The sequence below is a fragment of the Poromitra crassiceps genome, assembly GCF_964638095.1.
Source record: "Poromitra crassiceps genome assembly, chromosome: 9".
NCBI lineage: Eukaryota > Metazoa > Chordata > Actinopteri > Beryciformes > Melamphaidae > Poromitra > Poromitra crassiceps.
In genome coordinates this window covers 19518979-19543658 of record NC_139630.1, presented here as the reverse complement: position 1 = coordinate 19543658, position 24680 = coordinate 19518979, and the positions used below count along the sequence as shown (strand labels likewise).

General features: G+C 44.6%; 1 protein-coding gene across 2 annotated transcripts in view; it reads left to right on the top strand.

The window, feature by feature from the left end:
• The window catches only part of scara5 (scavenger receptor class A, member 5 (putative)), a 205157-nt gene that overhangs the window by 84590 nt on the left and 95887 nt on the right, over positions 1-24680 (top strand). The gene's annotated exons all lie outside the window — the stretch shown is intronic.

Sequence of the window (24680 nt, the reverse complement as noted above, 5' to 3'; positions counted from 1 at the left end):
GTATGGTACATGGAAGTGCAGTTCTGGTGTACAGTGCAAATAATAATTCTGGCATACATCTAGGCAAAAAAAAAAAAAAAAAAAAGCACTTGGAAATAAATAAACAAATGGATAAGAAGGGAATCCCAGGACATATTATGAGTCTGTCAGCTTAATATAGTTCCAAAGATCAACCCAAGGTGCTGGTGGTGCCTCCTTCCTCCTGTTGCACTATTCATCGTATCGAGGATTAACTCGTATGAGGCTGTTTTTGTCATTGTATCGCCCCATTCACGCAACTCCCGCATTTTTTATTTATTTCCAAAATTTAAATATGACTCTGGCGGCAGTAGTGGTTCCCACCATAATTACAGAGAAGTTTGCATTTGATATTCTTTGTGTTTGTGTTCTTTCTGCTAATAGACACAGCCTTGCATGGTGACACTGGTAATACTACTCCGAGCCAGTTCCCCAAACATTCCCAGACTTTCGCCCAAAACAACTGGATTAATTAAACAAATTGAGAGGCGGATGTACCGAGAGGAAAGAGATATAGGGCTCTATCTTGGTACAGGCGCTATGCGCTTTGTGCGCTTTGAGCACCTGTTTGCGCCTGCCTTATACTATCGTCTCTGCACGACGATAGACCCTTCTCACGGGGGCCATTTTGTGCCGAAAAGGCAGGTTAAACACAGGTGCAAGCAAAACACAATGAGGGTTTCCAACTTCCATGATTGGAATTTGGAAACCCTCATTAGTGTTTTGCTTGCACCTGTGTTTATTTTGCCTTTTCGACACAAAATGACCCCCGTGAAAAGGGTCTATAGCAGTCCGCCATGCGCAAGGGTCCAGGTGTTACCGAGTTTTGAACCCCCACCGCCATACACATCCCCACCTCATGTGAGCATATTGTAATGGTTTATACAGAAACGTCACTGTTTAAAAATTATATAATTGTTTGGGTAGACGTGACCTCCCTGTTTTTAAGTTTCAATTTCAATTTCAATTTATTTATTTGTTCGATAGGGGACAGGTGTACATTAATGAACATTTAAAAAAAAATGTAAATGCACGACAATTGCAGTCACAAGACTGAAGTTAAAAACAGCTCCAAAATATGGTGGGGATGCAATTCTTGCTGAACACAAAGTTCACTGTTTCATAAACTTTTGTTAACTACAGACCTTATTTCATCCATTTAACCGAGATTTCCATCCAAAAATCCCATGTTATTTTCCACATGGAACCAGGAAGTGCAGGGACTTATGGGTAAGCCTACAAAAAGCCATCATCCCTGTGGTCTTCTATTAGCACTTGAACAAGCTGTGTGATGTTCTGCTTGTTTGGTGGCTCCTTATTTGAGCCACAGAGCATGAGAGCATGAATACAAGCTAAGTGAGATGTACTGTGACTGAGACATCTTGTACAGATTGAGTAGTTTCTCTTCCTTCAGATGCTTTTCTAAACCACATTCATGACCGTCTTGTTGGGTATTGTTGTTGTTTCCAGTGGTCTGTGTTCGGGCGAGATGTGTTCCTCTCTCTTTGCCTGCGGTTGTTTTGAAGGTAAACCCCTGAAATCACCATGCGTCTTAATATAGTGCTCACAGTAAACATGTTGGACTTTGTTGAGTCTAGACGCTAAGTCTGCTGGCAATTTCCTGTCATGTGAAATTAACCCTAAACCCTTGTTTTAAGATTAAACCGGACGGACAAACCCCATCTTTATTTTGTCACAAACACCGTGGCATCCACACACACACACGTGCTTTGGAGGCACCTCCATGTTTGACCCATCCTGGCTCGTCCTCCATGGTTCAGGTCAGGAGCAGCTGCAGTGAAACGCCCGGGGACCAACTTCTTCCAACCGCCGCTGGTCAGATGATGATCTTCTGCATGTTTTTAGTGGGGGGTTATATATGGAGGAACCCCAGGGGAGCACAGGGAGAACATGCAAACTCCACACAGAAAGGCCCTTTCAATGAGATAGCCCACCTGGGCAGTAGGCACTGAGGACATGAGGGGGACACACCCTCAGCGTCCACAGCGTCCCAGGCGGGAATCGAATCCAGGACCTTCTAGCTGTGAGGCGACAGCACTGCCACTGTACTACCGTGCCCCACACAGTGAAGGCTAAAGCATGGTTAGATTTCATGTCAGCAAACTTACCTCTTTGTTTGTATTCATGTTCCAGTTATGCCTACTTTTATGCGTGCTGTAAGCTAATGGGCGACGTGATAACTCTCTCATCCAAAAACTAGCTTTGAGCTAAAGAAGTCAGTAATGACCTTTAAGAATGTAATTTATCAAAATGATAAATGTTGTTGAACAGAAAGACAGCAAGTATGAGGATGTTTAGAGCTGGATATTAGGTGTAAGGCTCAAGCCTTACATTTAAATCCCACCCCCCCTAAGCATCACTACAGGAAATGCAGTTACCCCACAAGGAGGCAGGGAATGGGTGCTCTCTCGCTCTCTCTCCCTCTCTCCCCCCACACCCCTAAAAAGACTGACTCTCTCCCCCCACACCCCTAAAAAGACTGACTGACTCTCTCTCCCCCTCTCTCCCCCCACACCCCAAAAAGACTGACTCTCTCTCCCCTCTCTCCCGCCACACCCCCAAAAAGACTGACTCTCTCTCCCCCCTCTCTCCCCACACCCCTAAAAAGACTGACTGACTCTCTCTCCCCCCTCTCTGCCCACACCCCCAAAAAGACTGACTCTCTCTCTCCCCTCTCTCCCCACACCCCCAAAAAGACTGACTCTCTCTCTCCCCCCACACCCCAAAATGACTGACTCTCTCCCCCCACACCCCCAAAAAGACTGACTCTCTCTCTCTCTCCCCACACCCCCAAAAAGACTGACTCTGTCTCTCCCCTCTCTCCCCCCACACCCCCAAAAAGACTGACTCTCTCTCTCCCCCTCTCCCCCCTCTCTCTCCCCACACCCCTAAAAAGACTGACTGACTCTCTCTCTCCCCCTCTCTCCCCCCCCACCCAAAAAAAGACTGACTCTCCCCCCCCCCCACACCCCCAAAAAGACTGACTCTCTCTCTCCCCTCTCTCCCCCACACCCCAAAAAAGACTGCTGACTCTCTCTCTCTCTCCCTCTCTCACCCCACCGCCCCAAAAAGACTGCTGACTGTCTCATTCTCTCTCCCCCTTTCTCCCCCACACCCTGAAAAAGACTGACTCTCTCTCTCTCTCACACACACACACACACACACACACACACACACACACACACACACACACACACACACACACACCTAAGTCAATCTGCATTTCACGCAGCATGCGTCCCACTTTGATCTCTGCCATCAGAGAATGTCCTGGGTTAGAAATCAAACAAACCCCACCACCAACTTTCTGTGGGCATTCCTGCTGCTGGGCTACACCCCCCCCCCCCCCCCCCCTGCTGCTGGGCTACACCCCCCCCCCCTCCACCTCCCCCAACCCCTCAGTAGACACACGCACCATATTAGACTCTGCTACTCTACTGCTCCACTCGGCCACAGCAGAAACCACCACCCAAAGAAAATCCATATGTAAATTGACGAACAACAATAAACAATTTAAATCAATCCCACTCCGTTTGTGCTGGAAGAACAGCGCCCTCTTCCTGTTGTTAAGAAATACTGACATATGATTCGTCTATCACAGGGGTGGGCAACATTTGTTTCCAGAGGGCCAGAGTCTCCCTATTTTTAACCCTCTCCCTCGCTGTTATTGGTAATTTCTCATTAATCTCCTGAAATAATAGTGATACAAATCCAATGACTGTAGCAGATGAGATTTATTAACATAATTCTGCCCTTTATTGAGTTTTGGGGGGTTGTTTTGCTTTTATTTGAGGACGTTGGGGGCCGGATTGAGATGGTCCAGGGGCCGTGTCCGGCCCCATGGGCCTGCATTTTGCCCATGTGTGGTCTACCGGCACCGAGGTGGCCATTTTGGTTGTCATGCACGGTGCCAATCAATCCTGCAACCCTGGAAAAGGCTATTTGCCCCCAAAAGATCTCTTACATCCTTTGTTTCAACTTTTTGTTGTACATCAAAATGAGCAGAGCAGCCAGCAAACCTCTGGTGATTGGACGCTGATTGGTGTGAACCACTGGTGGTTCAGATTCAAACCAATAGATCTGAGCATTGGCCTCGAGCACCATGTATGTATGTGTCCCATTAAAGGATGGCTTTACCCACTTTGTATCATATATCATCTCAGTAATATAAGCACATGGCCAGTGTTTACCTTCTCTCTCTGTTTTCCTCACAGATAATTATCTGCTCGCAGAAACTCCACCCTCACCAGCTGCGAGTCATTAAGGCTCTCGATCTAGGCTTTCCGCGATATTAGGTGTTACACGGTGGTGAGGCATACACCGATTACATAACATGCCCACCGGTACCACCTTCAACTCCACGCGCTGGTGCCAGTTTCAGCATGCGCTCAGCTGCGCTGGTGTATATTACCAGCGCTCCCTCCTATCCTGGCTGTCTGAGTTCATCATATCTCTGGTTAGACAGACCAGCAAGTAACGTTAGTTGTACATGTTGTGAACACAATCCCCCCTCATACACATGTAGGTAAGACGCTTATCTAAGCCTGTGTGTATTCTCTTGCCACTGCCATCTCTGGAAATGTGGTTTTAACAGAGCTGAATCTCCGTTAGCATTGATGCTAATATGTTAGCTAAACTTCCGCTAACATTGATGGTAATAGTTAGCACTGATAACTTAGCTGTGATAAAAGCACATGCTGATGCTACTCAGCTATCGTCATTGCCTGGCTTACTGCTGCTTGCTTAGTCTCTTAGAACAGACGAGTTGGCTTCCGCAATTTTCAAATGCTTCCGCTATACCGTCTGTAATTCGTGGGGGAGAAGCATGCGCCAACCGGAATGGGAAGCAGAAAGGCGGGTCTTCCGCTCATTAGTCCAATCAGATTTTTTTTAAGGCGGGTCTTCCGCTCATTAGTCCAATCAGAATTTTTTTCCGTGGACTCACGTGTCGTGATTGGTCGGATTCCGTCGAACTTCCTTCCAGTCTGAAGGTTTTTTTTCCCAACTCCCTTGTGCATGTTCTGGGGGTGTAACGTACAGACTGTTTAGCTGCATTCGCCGGATGTAGATGAGACAGTCTGTTTTAAGAGACTACTGCTTGCTGGTCACGTTAATCCCATGGCCAGAAAGAAATCCCCAGATTTGTGGCTAATGACGTTAGTTTCTTTTCTCCAGGAGGAGATCTGTCCCCAGTGTTTAATGTTATGTGAGGCTGACAGACAGGAGATATGTCCTCAGTGTTTAATGTTATGTGAGGCTGACAGACAGGAGATCTGTCCTCAGTGTTTAATGTTATGTGAGGCTGACAGACAGGAGATCTGTCCTCAGTGTTTAACGTTATGTGAGGTTGACAGACAGGAGATCTGTCCCCAGTGTTTAATGTTATGTGAGGCAGACAGACAGGAGATCTGTCCTCAGTGTTTAACGTTATGTGAGGCTGACAGACAGGAGATCTGTCCTCAGTGTTTAATGTTATGTGAGGCTGACAGACAGGAGATCTGTCCTCAGTGTTTAATGTTATGTGAGGCTGACAGACAGGAGATCTGTCCTCAGTGTTTAATGTTATGAGGCTGACAGACAGGAGATCTGTCCTCAGTGTTTAATGTTATGTGAGGCTGACAGACAGGAGATCTGTCCTCAGTGTTTAATGTTATGAGGCTGACAGACAGATCTGTCCTCAGTGTTTAATGTTATGTGAGGCTGACAGACAGGAGATCTGTCCCCAGTGTTTAATGTTATGTGAGACTGACAGACAGGAGATCTGTCCCCAGTGTTTAATGTTATGAGGCTGACAGACAGGAGATCTGTCCTCAGTGTTTAATGTTATGTGAGGCTGACAGACAGGAGATCTGTCCTCAGTGTTTAATGTTATGTGAGGCTGACAGACAGATCTGTCCTCAGTGTTTAATGTTATGTGAGGCTGACAGACAGGAGATCTGTCCCCAGTGTTTAATGTTATGTGAGGCAGACAGACAGGAGATCTGTCCCCAGTGTTTAATGTTATGTGAGGCTGACAGACAGGAGATCTGTCCTCAGTGTTTAATGTTATGTGAGGCTGACAGACAGGAGATCTGTCCTCAGTGTTTAATGTTATGTGAGGCTGACAGACAGCAGATCTGTCTCCAGTGTTTAATGTTATGTGAGGCTGACAGACAGGAGATCTGTCCTCAGTGTTTAATGTTATGTGAGGCTGACAGACAGGAGATCTGTCCTCAGTGTTTAATGTTATGTGAGGCTGACAGACAGGAGATCTGTCCTCAGTGTTTAATGTTATGTGAGGCTGACAGACAGGAGATCTGTCCTCAGTGTTTAATGTTATATGAGGCTGACAGACAGGAGATCTGTCCTCAGTGTTTAATGTTATGTGAGGCTGACAGACAGGAGATCTGTCCTCAGTGTTTAATGTTATATGAGGCTGACAGACAGGAGATCTGTCCTCAGTGTTTAATGTTATGTGAGGCTGACAGACAGGAGATCTCTCCTCAGTGTTTAATGTTATGTGAGGCTGACAGACAGGAGATATGTCCTCAGTGTTTAATGTTATGTGAGGCTGACAGACAGGAGATCTGTCCCCAGTGTTTAACGTTATGTGAGGCTGACAGACAGCGCTCACAACAGCGCGCAGCAGCAGGGATGGGAGGGGCTGACTGACTGGGGGAGAAACATGGGGTAGAAAGGACTGTGTGCAAAGTAGCCTAATTTATAGACCGACAAACGTAACCGCTCCAAACTATTCTCTGTGGTTAACCTGACATCCCTACCACGCTTGCATTGGTGACTATCTTGACGGGTGTGTCGGACTGAGAGCAGTTAAATAAAAAATCTGGACCGTGAGGACTGCTGAGGAGCTGGAGTTTTTTTTTTTTCTTTTTCTTTTTTACGGTGTAACCGGTAACACCGGTGCTGTCACGTGTTTATTACCCGGTGGGAAAATGTCGACCCCGTGGCATCCCTATCTCGATGTGATTCTCTGTGGATGTGCGCATACTTAAAAAATAAAAATGAACAATAACAGCCGCCCTCGGAGCAGATTCCGCGTCTCACAACGGAGCACTTTGCCAGAGGAGGAAATGGGAGATCTCTGTGAGGAAAACAGAGAGAGAAGGTAAACACTGCCCATGTGCTTATATTACTGAGAGTATTAATGATACAAAGCGGGTTGATTATTAGTAAAGCCATCGTTTAACCCTGGATAAATCCCTGAGTGTAGCAGATACCTTGAACCCTGGATAAGTCCCTGAGTGTAGCAGATACCTTGAACCCTGGATAAGTCCCTGAGTGTAGCAGATACCTTGAACCCTGGATAAGTCCCTGAGTGTAGCAGATACCTTTAACCCTGGATAAGTCCCTGAGTGTAGCAGATACCTTGAACCCTGGATAAGTCCCTGAGTGTAGCAGATACCTTGAACCCTGGATAAGTCCCTGAGTGTAGCAGATACCTTGAACCCTGGATAAGTCCCTGAGTGTAGCAGATACCTTTAACCCTGGATAAGTCCCTGAGTGTAGCAGTCAGAATCCTCTCCTCTGTCTCCAGTCGTCCCGTTTAATGACTTTATCCTTCTTCCCTGTGGCCAAAGGTTCCCACTCTCAGCCTCCAAGAAAAACAAACTATCAACAAGCAAAGTACATTCCTCCGCTGCAGCTGCTGTGGAGCGACGGAGCCGTTAGCGAGCCAGCGCATGTTGCTGCTGCGTGCTGTGGTCACAGCGTGTTTATTGCACTGTCCAGTATCTGTCCAGTATCTGTCCAGTATTCTGCTAGGATTGTTTTACTGCGACGACCCACTGGTTTCAACCAAAGCCAGGCCTGCTAAGCAGGTTAGAGCAGGGAGCACAAACACAATCATTGTCACATTAGCAATGCTTCCGTTCCCATTTTCTGTTTGCTTTTGAAACGTCGCAAAAAAAAATACAATGTTAAGCAGGTGTGTTTCCAGCTGGGGTGAAAAGAGGAAAACCGCCTTTCTTCATGTTCAAAATACAACACATCCATGAGAAGGATGGAAGGAATCTTTGAAGAATAGAATCTAATGAACCAACTGGAACAACCACAGTGGCCTCATACACTATAGCCACAGCATGTATAATAATGTGCAATGTTGATTCTTTATGAATATACTCTAGCAGCACCAGCTTGGTCTATGTTTGTTTTCAACTTGCAGCTCCGCTGTTTTGTTTATAGGGATGCACCGATCCACATTTTTCACTTCCGATCCGATTCCGATACCTGAATTTGGATATCTGCCAATACCGATATTATTCCGATACCGATATTCTTTTTTTAAATATACCTTGCAAAAAGCAGACACAATTAAGAAAATATACAAGGCAAAGAAGGATACTATTATACATGGGCAAATTACGGCCAGCGCCTGTGCTGGAATTGCAAAAAAAAAGAAAGAAAATCCAATCCGATTCCGATCCGTGAATTATGTCGGTATCGGCACCCGATACCGATGTTGGATCGGATCGGCCCCATCCCTAGTTGTCTATAGTTAGTAACCCTAAAGTAGAGGTATTTGTGGTGTGGAATAGTCAACTTCACAGTCATTAACAATTATGTGTCATTACACTATTAGGACATGACTGTGAGACTTGTGGTATCGAGTGGATGGGGCCCGTTAATCATTATTCACAGTAGAAATATTGTGCGCTTCGTGCGCTCATTTCTAGCGTGCCTCACACGCTTCATGTGCTCGCCTGAGCAGCTGAGCGGCTGTGCACCCCTCCGCTTATTATAGTAGTGAGATTTCCCAGGTCAACAAGTTTCCTATTCCTTTACTCTCTATTCAGGAGGACTGGGCAATATGGACAAAATCAAATATCACAATATTTTTGACCAAAAACCTCAATATCGATAATGCAAGAATATTGTAGGGGTGGCTAATTGGTGCTTTCACAAAATATTGACACAATGAGATTTTTGATCAATAATCATCAGTAATGTGGATATAATGAGCCAGACTCTCTCCTGCGTGACACAGATAGTCTGGCAAGCGAGACTATTTGGATAGTAGCATTTTGATACTCAAATTCAAATTAAGTGACTATAATTTGTCACTTAGAGTCATAATTGTGTGAAAAGCTGTCTATAAACATGCAACGTCTGGGCTAGTGTTAAGATTGGGGTAAGAGTCATAATTGTGTGAAAAGCTGTCTATAAACATGCAACGTCTGGGCTAGTGTTAAGATTGGGGTTCATGTTAGAATTAGGGTGAGTTTAGGTTTGGGTTAGGTTTAAAATGTACGTTAGGGTTCAGCTAAGTTCAGGGTTAGGGTTACATCATGGTAGGCTGTAGAGATGCACCAAATAAGCAAGTCACATTTTATTAAACGGACAGCTGAGGATCAACTTTGGGCCATTCAAATTAAGTGTTGCCAATACATCTTCATGTTTGTCATTGATATTTTTCCACTTCATATGTTGACATGTTGGAATTGTGAGTTGTTGATATCATCTTTATAGTCATTGGTGCTGAAACTGGTGGAACTCTGGGTAGGAGTTTAGCCCTTTGTCGTCAACTTGAAATGAACTAATGGCCGCCTTTTGATGTGAGGTCAAGGAAAGCAAGTCGTATTAAAGATCCTGTTATTTCATTCTGTTACCTCTGGAAGACTCCCAGGTCTGCCCTCACAAACACACACACACGCACACGCACACACACACACACACACACACACACACACACACACACACACACACAGGAAGACTCCACGTCTGCCCTCACAAAAACACTCTTTCTTCTTTCTTTCTTTCTTTCTTTCTTTCCTTCGCTTCTTCCTGCCGCTGGCATGGCCTCAAAGTCAGGTAGGATGTTGGTCAGCCTTTGTCTGGGTCAAGGTGACTGGTCTCTCTGTCTCACACACACACACAGAGACACAGACAGACAGACAGACAGACAGACAGACAGACAGAGACACAGACAGACAGACAGACAGACAGACAGACAGACAGACAGACAGACAGAGACACAGACAGACAGACAGACAGACAGACACACACACACACACACACACACACACAGGCAGACACACACACACACACACAGACAGGCAGACACACACACACACTAAAAATGCAAACACTGGTGACAGATGTGGTCTGGATAGCTGCTGTTGCAGGAAATGGTTGCCATCAAAACGTGAGAGAGTTGGTGTGTGTCCATTACAAATATAAGATGAGATGGTGCACTGCACACATGTGCACGCACACGCACACACACACACACTGCAGGTCGATGATAAATCTGGTTCATACAGAGAAGCAGTTGTTTTTGATATGTCTTTGGCCCGCTGGTTCTCTCATCTCCTCCCAGCAGCTCAGTCATCTCTGGAGGGGTGATTATAGAAGCAGCTTTCAAATGAAACATGGACCTGCTGTCTCAACAGACACTTTCACTGCAACTACTTAGTACTTCCTGATAATGGAAACCTACTAAGCCAATCAGAATGGAGTACTATTCACCCAGACCATGGTATAAGTGTATTTATGCCTCTGCCGGCGACAGCTGTGACTGGATTATGTTTTCGGGTCGTACGTACGTACCGTCACATGCTCATTAATGCAATATCTCAGGAAGGCCTTGAGGCAATTCTTCAAATTTGGCACAAATGTCCACTTGGACTCAAGGATGAAGTGATTACAATTTGATGGTCAAAGTTCAACGTCACGGTCACTGTGACCTTATGTCCGTCTCGTTAATGCAATATCTCTGGAACACCGTGAGAGAATTTCTTCAAATTTGCCAGAAATATCCACCTGGACTCAAGCATGAACTGATTACAATTTGGTGGTCAAAGTTCAAGGTCAAGGTCACTGTGACCTCACAAAAATATTTCCGGCCATAAACTACATTTCAAAGTCTTCATTATATTGTATGAGTCTGGAAAGACATGGATGTAATGTAAATTGCAACTGCGAGGTGGATATTTCCAGAGATGGGGAAGTTACTAACAGCTAACAGCTTCTACTTAGAACACATTCTAAGTAGAAGATTACCAATCAAATATTTTGGCCCAGTATCCGGACAGCGAAGGGCAAAACCAAAAAGCATGGGACAGTGTGCCCTCTGACACCTGACACCTATCACATACTGGTGAGATGCAAGGGAAGTTCTTGTGCAACCTATGCTTCGAATAATGAAGACGGTGAGTGACTTTAAATTGAATCCGCTGCTGTCTGCTGTTAATTTAGCAGACTTGGACAGACAGCCATGTGCATTAACTCATTGGCTGCCAGCCACTTCTGGAAAACGGATGCTCCAAGTGCCAGCCCTTTCAGAGCGTTTTCAGTGATTTCTCAAGACCCACAGAATATTGTGTGATATTACTATGTAAACACCGAACACGCCCAAAGAACGATGAGACTCTCTTGTATCATCAGCAAAAAAAAGTTTATTGATATAATTTTCCGTTCTTTAGTTATCAGCAGTAGAAGATAGGTTGGTTTCACCAAAAACAGACGTTTCAAACTAGAAGCTGAGATAATGAGCCTTTTGTGAAATGAAGCATTTCAAGCACATCACTGACTCTGAAGCTAATATTTTCTGATGTAGTGACACCTCAAAAATAATTTCCTTCAATAAAACAGCGAAAACAAAGGAATTTTGATGGCAAAATAATATTTTTTAGCTGCAACCAGCAGCGCTGGCCCCTGCGTGCGCAGACCCTACACCTTCTTGCTGGTCTTGATTTACTGCTGGTGGGCATCAGGTATTCCATCTTGTGTTTGCCAATCTGTCCATCGAGCCTGCTGTCTGGGTCGGTGTTGTATGGTGCCGTGCGTGCCCCACCCCCCTCAACTGCAAACTCCTCCGTGGGAGTGTCTCTGGTGGCTCTCTGCTGCACGAATTTTCTGCTGCACGTTTCAAAGTGCGCTGCACCCAGCTCTATTTTCACAGCGCTCTGCCGTTTTTGTGCGCCGGCTCCCAGCGCTTCCAGCTGAGAATGATTTGCCTTTTCAGAAAGACGCTGGTGTCGGGTGCTCCTTTTCTGGCAACTAATCATGTGGAGGGGCTATCGCAGCGGAGACGGAGGGGCTCAATTGTGGGAGCAGATTGGCTGCTGTTCACAGCTAACGTTACAGCATGCATCGGTTTCCGTTTCCCCACGGCTTCTTCTACTCTTTTTTCTCATCTTTCTCTAATCCGGAGAGCACTGTCGCCACCTAATGGGTCCGTAAAATAGCTTATACACCTTCAACATCCCCCATACTTTTACAGGAGATGCATCAGGCTTTGATCCACGTCCCACCGTCAAAAAACGCAATTGACGTCTTTAGACGTCATTGGCACTCTACGTTACTATTTGAATTGATGTCTTTAGACGTCATTGGCACTCAATGAGTTAAACATGTGAACACAGTGGAATCTGCTTATATTGATCACCCGCTTATATGGATCAAAAAGCTTGGTCCCGAATTATTCCTATACACATGCTGTTATAACAGTTTGCTAATATTGATCAATACTCTGCTTACAGTGATAATTTTGGGCCTTGTCACACGTGAGAACAATGGAACAATGTTGAAAACTACAGTAATTATATATATTTTTCACTTTAGAATCACAAACTGCCAAAAATGAGCCAACGAGGTACAGCAGCGATACTTGGTGCATGTCTGTCTGTATATGAAGAGATGGCGGCGTCTCTGTCTGTCTATGCGAGACCACTGTGTTTGAAACAGCTGGAGGCCTATAGGCTAACTTACTGTACTGTGTACTGTATATTTTTAAAGTCAAATTATCAGTAAATAGTGAAGCTGTCCATTGCATTACTTTATAATATTATGTACTGGAGTGGATTCATATATGGTAATCTGCATCAGAAATAAAGATTTTATTTTTTTTGTATCATGTTCATCTGCTTATAGTGATCAATTTCACCCGTCCCAAAGTGATCACTATAAGAGGAGACCACTGTACCCCCTTCCCCCCCGATCCCAAGTTAAATATCTCTTTGAGGTGTAAAACTGTTCAGGCGTCCAATAAGTCTGTTTGTCATAGCAGGGACCTAAATGAACCTGCTAGTCATTTCACCACCATTTCCTTGGTAACACACACACACACACACACACACACACACACACACACACACACACCCTATGAAGTAACTTTATTAAAAAGCCTGAGAACTGTGCTAAACGGGGAGATTAGTAACCATGGGTGCGCGGCCAGAAGGCAGAGCACTGCGGGACCTGGGCCCTGCACAGCACTTTAGCGCCACACGGGGGCAGGATGAAAGGCCTGTGATTCAGTGGGAAACACGAGGCTGAGATGAAGCAACTTCTCACCTCATAAAGCAGCTATTAAAGCAGCGTTTAACGCCCCGCCCCGCTGATGCAGGACAGGCACCAACGCATGTCAACTGAAACATGTACAGATTCTGCACAGGCCCGCGGCGCATCCAGACTGACGACATACACACACGATGTTCGTTTAGAGACGTCAATGATCCCCGTCTGGAACCTGCGTCATTGCAGCAGCTGATAATAATGGTAAACAGCAAAGAAAAATATAGGATATAAACTAGAAGGGCACTTACACCTCCACCAAGGCCAATATTATACAATATTATTGCTTGTTCGCGAGTCTGGATCCGCTCCAACATTTAACGGCTTCCTCCTTGGCCCATGCTACATCCTTCCACAAAGTTTCGTGTAAATCGGCCCAGTAGTTTGTCCGTAATCCTGCTAACAAACAAACAAACAAACAAACAAACAAACAGGGGATTCTCTATTCTAGGCTGAGCAGATGCCCTCCTCTCTCACCACAAGAAGAGGGGCATCATAGCACGGAGTCATTATGCCAAAACTAGTTGCCATGGTATTTGTGAATAAAGCTTGCTTGTCAGATTTTACCCACTGGTCTCTCATGACTGAAACAAACAAATGGCGCTGGAAATATTATAGCGTAACCTCTTTGGCGGAGAGGGTATGACACCGCAATTACAACAAATGAACTATACGTCCTGTACTGTAAAATATGTACATACAAAATGTTGGTTACAGTATAGCTCAGCTGTGTTCATCTCAACTATGGACTTGACTAGCTAGGAAAAGCTGCGTTCAGCGATGTTTTTGTGTTCAAATAAGTGTTAAATGGCTCTATATATTCTGACAGCAATCACTGAAATAGAGTGTTTGGTCAGTGACTTGGAACTCCCAACGTCCCTGTGGGACGGCAGCAATAGCTAACGCGCAAAAATACATCTTCCTTTCTTCAGCAAACAAGCAACGGATTTTCATCACTTATTTTATTGAAAGGTGTGACTTGTACTTACTAACAAATGAACGTTTCAGTCACCAGTGGCGTGTTGACCCCAGAGACGCTTCATAATGTAGCCTACATTGGGCAAAAACACTTCTTTTTTTTCAGTCCGCCACCTTGACGTCATCAACACATGACCTTTGTCATTGAGAGAGGTTTCAAGGAGAGTGACCCCTAGTGGCTGAAGATTACATACTGCATGTTAACAACAACAACAACAACAACAACAACAAGGCAGTAGACAGTGGGCCCTACTGAAAAATCCAAGGCACTCAGTCTCCACTCCAATGCAGACTGTGTGGTTCTGTCTAATGCCTTACACAGAACCACACCTCCACTGAGCACCTCTCCTTTTTACAACATATTCTTTAAGCCAAGCAGCCTTCGTTTCCTCTTCCTACAGTTTTTATTATTAATAATCATAATAATAATAAGTTGAATGCAGGATCCAACCACATGACATGCTGAAGCCCAGCTGTTGTGCTGGCTGGCTCGTCCCGGCCAAGTCCTAAGCCAGAACATATGAGACATGGAGGGATACAGTGTCCTCTACTCCCCAAACAGCCCATTCAAACACCATGAAGCTGTGAATTTAAATACGAAGACTCGGTTTCAAATACCGCCACCATCACGCCATCGCCCACTGTGTGTGTGTGTGTGTGTGTGTGTGTGTGTGTGTGTGTGTGTGTGTGTGTGTGTGTGTGTGTGTGTGTGTGTGTGTGTGTGTGTGTGTGTGTGTGTGTGTGTGTGTGTGTGTGTGTGCATGTGCGTGTGTGTGTGTGAACGACTCAAGATGACTTTCCCATCCTACAGAAATGACTTTGTCAGACGTACGGCTCGTCTTTCAGGCCATTTCTCATCGTCCTCTTCCTGAAGTCCAAAACACACACCTGCTCCCCTCTTTCCAGACCTAACTCAACAGCACTGTGACATCATGAGATCTAACTCAACAGCACTGACATTATGAGACCTAACTCAACAGCACTGACATTATGAGACCTAACTCAACAGCCCTGACATTATGAGACCTAACTCAACAGCACTGACATTATGAGACCTAACTCAACAGCACTTTGACATTATGATACCTAACTCAACAGCACTGACATTATGAGACCTAACTCAACAGCACTGACATTATGATACCTAACTCAACAGCACTGACATTATGAGACCTAACTCAACAGCACTTTGACATTATGATACCTAACTCAACAGCACTGACATTATGAGACCTAACTCAACAGCACTGACATCATGAGACCTAACTCAACAGCACTGACATTATGAGACCTAACTCAACAGCACTGACATTATGATACCTAACTCAACAGCACTGACATCATGAGACTTAACTCAACAGCACTGACATTATGATACCTAACTCAACAGCACTGACATTATGAGACCTAACTCAACAGCACTGACATCATGAGACCTAACTCAACAGCACTGACATTATGAGACCTAACTCAACAGCACTGACATTATGAGACCTAACTCAACAGCACTGACATCATGAGACTTAACTCAACAGCACTGACATTATGATACCTAACTCAACAGCACTGACATTATGAGACCTAACTCAACAGCACTGACATTATGATACCTAACTCAACAGCACTGACATTATGAGACCTAACTCAACAGCACTGTGACATTATGATACCTAACTCAACAGCACTGACATTATGATACCTAACTCAACAGCACTGACATTATGATACCTAACTCAACAGCACTGACATTATGAGACCTAACTCAACAGCACTGACATTATGATACCTAACTCAACAGCACTGACATTATGATACCTAACTCAACAGCCCTGACATTATGATACCTAACTCAACAGCACTGACATTATGATACCTAACTCAACAGCACTGACATTATGATACCTAACTCAACAGCCCTGACATTATGAGACCTAACTCAACAGCACTGACATGATGAGACCTACCTCAACAGCACTGACATTATGGGACCTAACTCAACAGCACTGACATTATGAGACCTAACTCAACAGCACTGACATTATGAGACCTAACTCAACAGCACTGACATCATGAGACTTAACTCAACAGCACTGACATTATGAGACCTAACTCAACAGCACTGACATTATGATACCTAACTCAACAGCACTGACATTATGAGACCTAACTCAACAGCACTGACATTATGAGACCTAACTCAACAGCACTGACATTATGAGACCTAACTCAACAGCACTTTGACATTATGAGACTTGACTCAACAGCACTGACATTATGATACCTAACTCAACAGCACTGACATTATGAGACCTAACTCAACAGCACTGACATTATGATACCTAACTCAACAGCACTGACATTATGAGACCTAACTCAACAGCACTGACATTATGATACCTAACTCAACAGCACTGACATTATGAGACCTAACTCAACAGCCCTGACATTATGAGACCTAACTCAACAGCACTGACATTATGATACCTAACTCAACAGCACTGTGACATTATGATACCTAACTCAACAGCCCTGACATTATGAGACCTAACTCAACAGCACTGACATTATGATACCTAACTCAACAGCACTGACATTATGAGACCTAACTCAACAGCACTGACATTATGATACCTAACTCAACAGCACTGACATTATGAGACCTAACTCAACAGCACTGACATTATGATACCTAACTCAACAGCACTGACATTATGATACCTAACTCAACAGCCCTGACATTATGAGACCTAACTCAACAGCACTGACATTATGAGACCTAACTCAACAGCACTGACATTATGAGACCTAACTCAACAGCACTGACATTATGATACCTAACTCAACAGCACTGACATTATGAGACCTAACTCAACAGCACTGACATTATGAGACCTAACTCAACAGCACTGTGACATTATGAGACCTAACTCAACAGCACTGACATTATGATACCTAACTCAACAGCACTGACATTATGAGACCTAACTCAACAGCACTGACATTATGAGACCTAACTCAACAGCACTGACATTATGATACCTAACTCAACAGCACTGACATCATGAGACTTAACTCAACAGCACTGACATTATGATACCTAACTCAACAGCACTGTGACATTATGAGACCTAACTCAACAGCACTGTGACATTATGAGACCTAACTCAACAGCCCTGACATTATGAGACCTAACTCAACAGCACTGACATTATGAGACCTAACTCAACAGCCCTGACATTATGAGACCTAACTCAACAGCACTGACATCATGAGACTTAACTCAACAGCACTGACATTATGAGACCTAACTCAACAGCACTGACATTATGATACCTAACTCAACAGCACTGGCATTATGAGACCTAACTCAACAGCACTGACATGATGAGACTTAACTCAACAGCACTGACATTATGAGACCTAACTCAACAGCACTGACATTATGAGACTTAACTCAACAGCACTGACATTATGAGACCTAACTCAACAGCACTGACATTATGATACCTAACTCAACAGCACTGACATTATGAGACCTAACTCAACAGCACTAACAATGAGACAAACATGAGACTTAAAGGGATACGCCAACTTTTCGGGAGTTTCGTTCATTTGCCATATCCCCCATACATAACCAAGATAAACAATGCCTTTACCGCCACTCTCCATACATAACCAGATACACAATGTGTTTAGCGTCACTCTCCATACAGTATACAGTGAGCTACAGTTGTCACTTAGTTAGTATCGCCATAGAATGCAGGCTAATGGTACAGCCAAAAACACCCATCTAACAGCGACAAAATACATGTTCCAATTTAAAAAATACGGCTCCGTCAGGTCACCTGCAGGGTCGCTCTTTACACTTTCTGAAAGATTCGCCCCGATCTCACGTAAAATGGCATAGCTGTGGCCAAACACAATTCTGCTCCCTCACTCACTCACTCACTCACTCACTCACTCACTCACTCACTCACTCACTCACACACACACACACTCACTTACTCACACACACACACACACACACACACACACACACACACACACACACACACACACACACATTGCATTGTTATTATAGGATAATGTTCTCCTGTTGAACATGTTTAGTACCCCCCCCCCCCCCCCCCCATTGACTCTATTGCTCTTCATACTCTGTTTTTCTTGGCTGTACTGTATCATATTCTTTACTGCAGCAACTGTCCAATTTTGCCACAAGGGATCAGTCAAATCTCATCTAATGTAATCTAATATAATTTAATCTAATCTAATTCCCATCATGACATGAAACAACTTTGAGTATAAAGCCAAATCGTCTTGAGTGTTCAGCCAAATGAATGTCAGTATGACTTGAAATAGACTCAGTTCTCAGTCTCTATCTGTGTGGCTCAACTAGAGACTGAGAACTTTCTCCCAGCTTTGGTTGTTAACCCATTGATACCTGATGCAGCATTTGCGTGTATATCCCTCATTTGTGTGTGTATCCCTTTAAGACTGCGTGACGCGGTTCGCGGTCTTAAAGGGATACACACACAAATGCTGCATCGGGTATCAATGGGTTAAAGAGGACATGAAACATTTGATCATGTGACTCTAATCACATGATTTGCTGCTTGATGATGTCTCTAGGTTGACTGGACATGAACAGTACATTAGAGTACCGTAGTGTAGTACAGGTTAGTTAAGTGTTGGTAGTATGGATTTTGAATTCTAACACAGTACTGTATGCTGTTGTGTTTCTGACTTGGATTGTGGTTGTTTAGATTCATCAAAACATTGAAAAATCCTTACTACTGTACAGTCAACCTACCTAGTGACATCATCTAGCAGCGACCTAATTGGTGGCAAATCTAGGTACATTTCAGACTTGAAAGCAGAGTCCTGTCTTGTCTGAGGTGAAATGCAAATTAACTAGAGTCACCTGATCAAATGTTTCATGTCCTCTTGAAAACTGGGTGGAAACAATTTGAAAGTGTCAACAAAATGATCCGATCCCATAAAACGCAATCAAATGTAACGTTGCTCGGATCGTCAATTTTCAATGTTTTAAGAAGCTCTCTCTGTGTTACAAAGTGATTCTGTGTATCTCCAGTTGGTTTTACTACAGAGGATAACTTGGCCTTGTGGTTTGAGTGTCCGCCCTGAGACTGGGAGGTTGTGAGTTCGATCCCCGGCCAAGTCATACCAAAGACTATAAAAATGGGACCCATTTGCCTCCCTGCTTGGCACTCAGCATCAAAGGGTTGGAATTGGGGGGTTAGATCACCATATGATTCCCGAACGCGGCGCTGCTGCTGCTCACCGCTCCCCCAGGGGATGGGTCAAATGCTGAGAACAAATTTCACACACTCACATGTGTGACAATCAGTGGGACTTTACCTTTACCTTGTTAGCAGCCGTTCAAGAAACTATCTTTTACAAGGAGTTCCCAGACGATCGGGAGGCGGAGATCTCCTGTTGTCTGGGAGCTGAGACTATAGACTTGAAATCGCTTTTCTCTCTCCATTCAGTGAACATAGATGTGGTGTCTGTGGCTTGGTTGGTTGAGGATGGGCGGAGTTCACAGACGACACTGAGTGGGAATCCCACAGCTATGATGGATGATGTCCTAATGATGAGTTGGAAGTGAGAGACAAGGTGAAAAATCTATTCAAATGTGTGAAGTTTATAATTTGTAAGCCCTACTTAAACTGACTTGGAAGAAGCCACAGGGTCCAGCTCACACTCTATGGTTAAGAAATATGATGCAGCAACTCCAGCTCCAGAAACCACGCTGCGGTTCCTCTGACAAATTGCACAAAATGTGGAAACCATTCCCGGATTGCACGAAACCTAAAGCTCTGAAAAGCCCTTTCAACTTTCTCACAACCCCGACAAGTGTTGGGTGAATACCTTGTATCTCCCAAATCTCAACTTTTCAGGATTTGGGAAAACACCGTTTTCAGCTTGACCACCGTGCATTTCTGAGTTTATCCAATGGGTTTTTGAAAGGGGTTCATAAGCCCAAGGGTTGTCGGGATGCACTGATATGAAAATGTCCCCCCCAATACCAATAAGCGATATTAACTCATTCCTCGCCAGGGTTTTTGACCTTTTTCAGTGATTTTCTGGGACTGAGTATTTTCTTCTATGACTACTGTATGTAAACACCGAATATCCTATAAGATCGAACAAAGCCTCTACTTTCATGGGAAAACAAGTTTGTTTCTGCCTTCTTCCGTTCTTTAGTTATCGACGCCCGTCTGTCACCAGGAAGTGAGATACTTGCTTGTTTGTTCAGCGAAGCGATTGAGAGATTCAACCCACACAAGATAACGGACGTGGCGGGTCATGCTCTCATCTTCCCCGTGGGGCTGGTGCTTCCTGGTACTCGATGTGTGGAGGTCTGGGAGTATATTTGCCCCAGTGTAGGGACAGTCTGGAGGATGGAGACGGAGACACCCAGAGAGACACATAGCCATCTTTTCAAATAGCGACTTTTGAAACCTGTGTTCTTTGTACCTTTTCTTTAGCAATTTGTATTGATGTTCCTTTAAATCCTCGTTTGCCGCGTATATTGGAAATTAAAGTGTGCACAAGCATTGTATAAATGATGACACTTATGAAAAGTATTGTTCTTTGTATCTTTGTAACTGTTATTGAGACATGTGTCTGATAAAACCAATTCCTTCTGGACTTTGGACTCAGCCAAAACCATGTGATGTTGACATTACATGGGATGGCTACATCTCCCCATTAGAAAGCAACCCAATCGCCAGAATAAATGTTATGAATTAATGTTGGCATTTCACACTAATGAAAACGAGGAAATATCAACGCAAATTTGAATATAGTCTCCTATAGCCTACTATAATGTCGATTATAATTGATTGATATAATAGATTTTTGGGGGTGAGGGTTGCAATCTGTTGCTTTATTTTTATTTCCCCCCCACCCTGTCTCCAACGTTAACTGAATTGAATGAGCTTTTAACTCTTTATTCAATAAAGACATGCAAGATAGACGCTGGAAAAAGTGTCCAAATGTTCATGTCATTCTAGCCAATACTCCACTTCTGTTATAACATTTCAGTCTGGAATATGGAATATCTTTCAATAATCTATGATTTAGCTGCTAAATTGTCAAATACCGCCGTCTGCTCACTACCCAGGCACTTATGTATGTACTTAACCTAACTAACTATCCAGTGTGCACAACATTGTCAGACTAAACTGACTCCGGCTGACACCCAAAAAACCTACAATCCGCTACAGAAAAATGTATATTGTTTGTTTATTAACTGGCGCCTGGCCTTCTCTCATTTCACGAAAGTGGCCCCCGGGCAAAGCAAGTTGAGTATCCCTGCTTTATTGTATATGATATACTGTAGGCTACTGTAAGAGAGGCTATAAGCACGATGCGTGCCGTTCACTCTTGGCCAAACAGTTAAAAAATGTGGCGGTTTAATGTTGCCTTGTTATCGGCAAGCGGTTCCCTTCGCAGTTGGGTTTGGGTTTGGCCGTGGTTATACTGTAGGCGTAGCGGTGCCTGGCACAGATCTGCACTCAGAGTGAATGTTTTCTGTATGCTGATTGTACCTGTTATACCAGTGAAAGACTGAAAACCAATCAACCGAATCTTAAAAGTGTGTATATGAAATGAAATACTGCATCATGATTTTTGTTTCAAATGCACGTCAGCATAGGAATCGTGTGTTTTTGTGATGGCTTTCAAAGAAATGCTTTGCTAATGGTGTGTTTCCTGAATGAAATTGATGAGTGAATGGTGTTCACCTTAAATAACCTCTTTCACTATTCTCTCTCTCTCTCTCTCTCTTTCTCTCTCTCTCTCTCTCTCTCTCTCTCTCTCTCTCTCCTCTCTCTCTCTCTCTCCCCCTCATTAATCCTATCCTGGTCATCCATTTGCTGTTGGTCTTGTGGTTCTTGGATCTTGTCCCTGCACCACCACTCCTTCTTCTTGCGGTACATTTGAGAAGCCTCATACGAGCCCATCGGGTTCTGGTTAATAGCCATGGGGTCTTATCTACGCTTGTGTGCGTGTGTGTGTGTGTGTGTGTGTGTGTGTGTGTGTGTGTGTGTGTGTGTGTGTGTGTGTGTGTGTGTGTGTGTGCGCGCGTGTGTGTGTGTGTGTGTGTGTGTGTGTGTGTGTGTGTGTGCGTGTGCGCGTGTGTGTGTGTTCTGTTTGTACGAAAACACGCAGCCTTTGACAGGCCATCATTTAGCCATGAGGAGCTCTCTGTAGTGGAGCTCTCTGGGCTTACTTGGTTTCTCAGCTCATTAGGAATAAGCCTAACAGACATAATGAGTGGGAATGCAGATGGCTTGTGTGCAGCCATGTGGCTTCGCAGTGTTTTTCTTGCGCTGAAGTCATTCCAGTGTTTCTTGGCTTGGACGCAAGCACATGTCGGCACACACACACACACACACACACACACACACACACACACACACACACACACACACACACACAAAGAGTTCTGTCGGAGAGCATGTGCGATTGGAATCATCCCGTTTCCTTCCATTTCCAGTATTCTCTTCTTCTTCTGTCACACATGGGTCTCTGCTGTCCTGCGGAGAGCATGACATCATGGGTCCCTGCTGTCCTGCAGAGAGCATGATGTCATGGGTCCCTGCTGTCCTGCAGAGAGCATGACATCATGGGTCCCTGCTGTCCTGCAGAGAGCATGACATCATGCGTCCCTGCTGTCCTGCAAAGAGCATGATGTCATGGGTCCCTGCTGTCCTGCAGAGAGCATGACATCATGGGTATCTGCTGTCCTGCGGAGAGCATGCTGTCATGGGTCCCTGCTGTCCTGCAGAGAGTATGATGTCATGGGTCCATGCTGTCCTGCAGAGAGCATGACATCATGGGTCTCTGCTGTCCTGCAGAGAGCATGATGTCATGGGTCCCTGCTGTCCTGCAGAGAGCATGACGTCATGGGTCCCTGCTGTCCTGCAGAGAGCATGATGTCATGGGTCCCTGCTGTCCTGCAGAGAGCATGACATCATGGGTCCCTGCTGTCCTGCAGAGAGCATGATGTCATGGGTCCCTGCTGTCCTGCAGAGCATGACATCATGGGTATCTGCTGTCCTGCGGAGAGCATGCTGTCATGGGTCCCTGCTGTCCTGCAGAGAGTATGATGTCATGGGTCCCTGCTGTACTGCAGAGAGCATGACATCATGGGTCTCTGCTGTCCGGCAGAGAGCATGGCGTCATGGCGGAGCGCAGAGGGCTCCGCTTTTGAAAATAATATTTATGAATTTTGAACATTAGTGCAGCCTGTTGAATCACCATCTATTCAACGTTAAAATATCCACTGGGTCTAATTGTGCATTCACACCGGGATTAAGTAGACGAGTAGACTCGATTTCGCCCTGGGTGGTGTGAATGATGCGACCATTAGCAGCACGGATAACGTAATATTCACCTCATCACCCATTCGCTCGAGTTGAAATTTTTCAACTTTGGCAAATCATTTGCGTGAGCTAACCCGTGTGAATGAATCTTATTTTCGCCTTGGTGTGAAGGCACAGTAAGGTGACAGTTTGGTCAACTACATCTAATAATTTATCACACTGACCAAATAATATCTTGTCAGTCATCGGTCATTGTCACTTGTCCCAAGTCATTTAGTCAGTAATCAGCAGCTTCAGACGTTTTGGTGGCAAAAGATTTTAGATGCAGAGCATGACATCATGGGTATCTGCTGTCCTGCGGAGAGCATGCTGTCATGGGTCCCTGCTGTCCTGCAGAGAGTATGACATCATGGGTCTCTGCTGTCCGGCAGAGAGCATGGCGTCATGGCGGAGCGCAGAGGGCTCCGCTTTTGAAAATATCTCCAGGGCTATGCAGCCGTTACCGCACAACGTGGTCCTCAACAGAGCATGAGGCTGCTCATGAGGTTACATCATAGGTCCAGAGAAGAGCGGAGAGAAAGGAGAAGTGGTCTTTACACTGTACCATCGCCAAGAACAAGACGAGGAAGGCTCACCGCCAATGCCTTCACCGTCAACAAATGTGATGTTGCAGCTTTTGTAGTGCAGAAGGTCCCGATATGCCACTGTAAATTATTTGCACAATATGCAGCCTGATATGCTATCTTTTGGATTCTCTCGTTCTTTTATATTTCCATTACCATCTGTGCTTTTTTTTTTTTACTGAATTAAGTTATGATTTCAGAAATGGCAACACAATTGGACATGCCGCTTGCCGTACCTCACCCCAAGTGGATCCAAGTTTGATCCTGCCGTTTTTATCATTAGAATGCAGTGGAAAGATCAAGCAGAAAGTGCCAGAGATCAGTTTGGAAGCCACATCTAAAAAAAGAAAGAGAAAGATGATTGAAGACCTCAGGTATTTCATGGACAGTGATA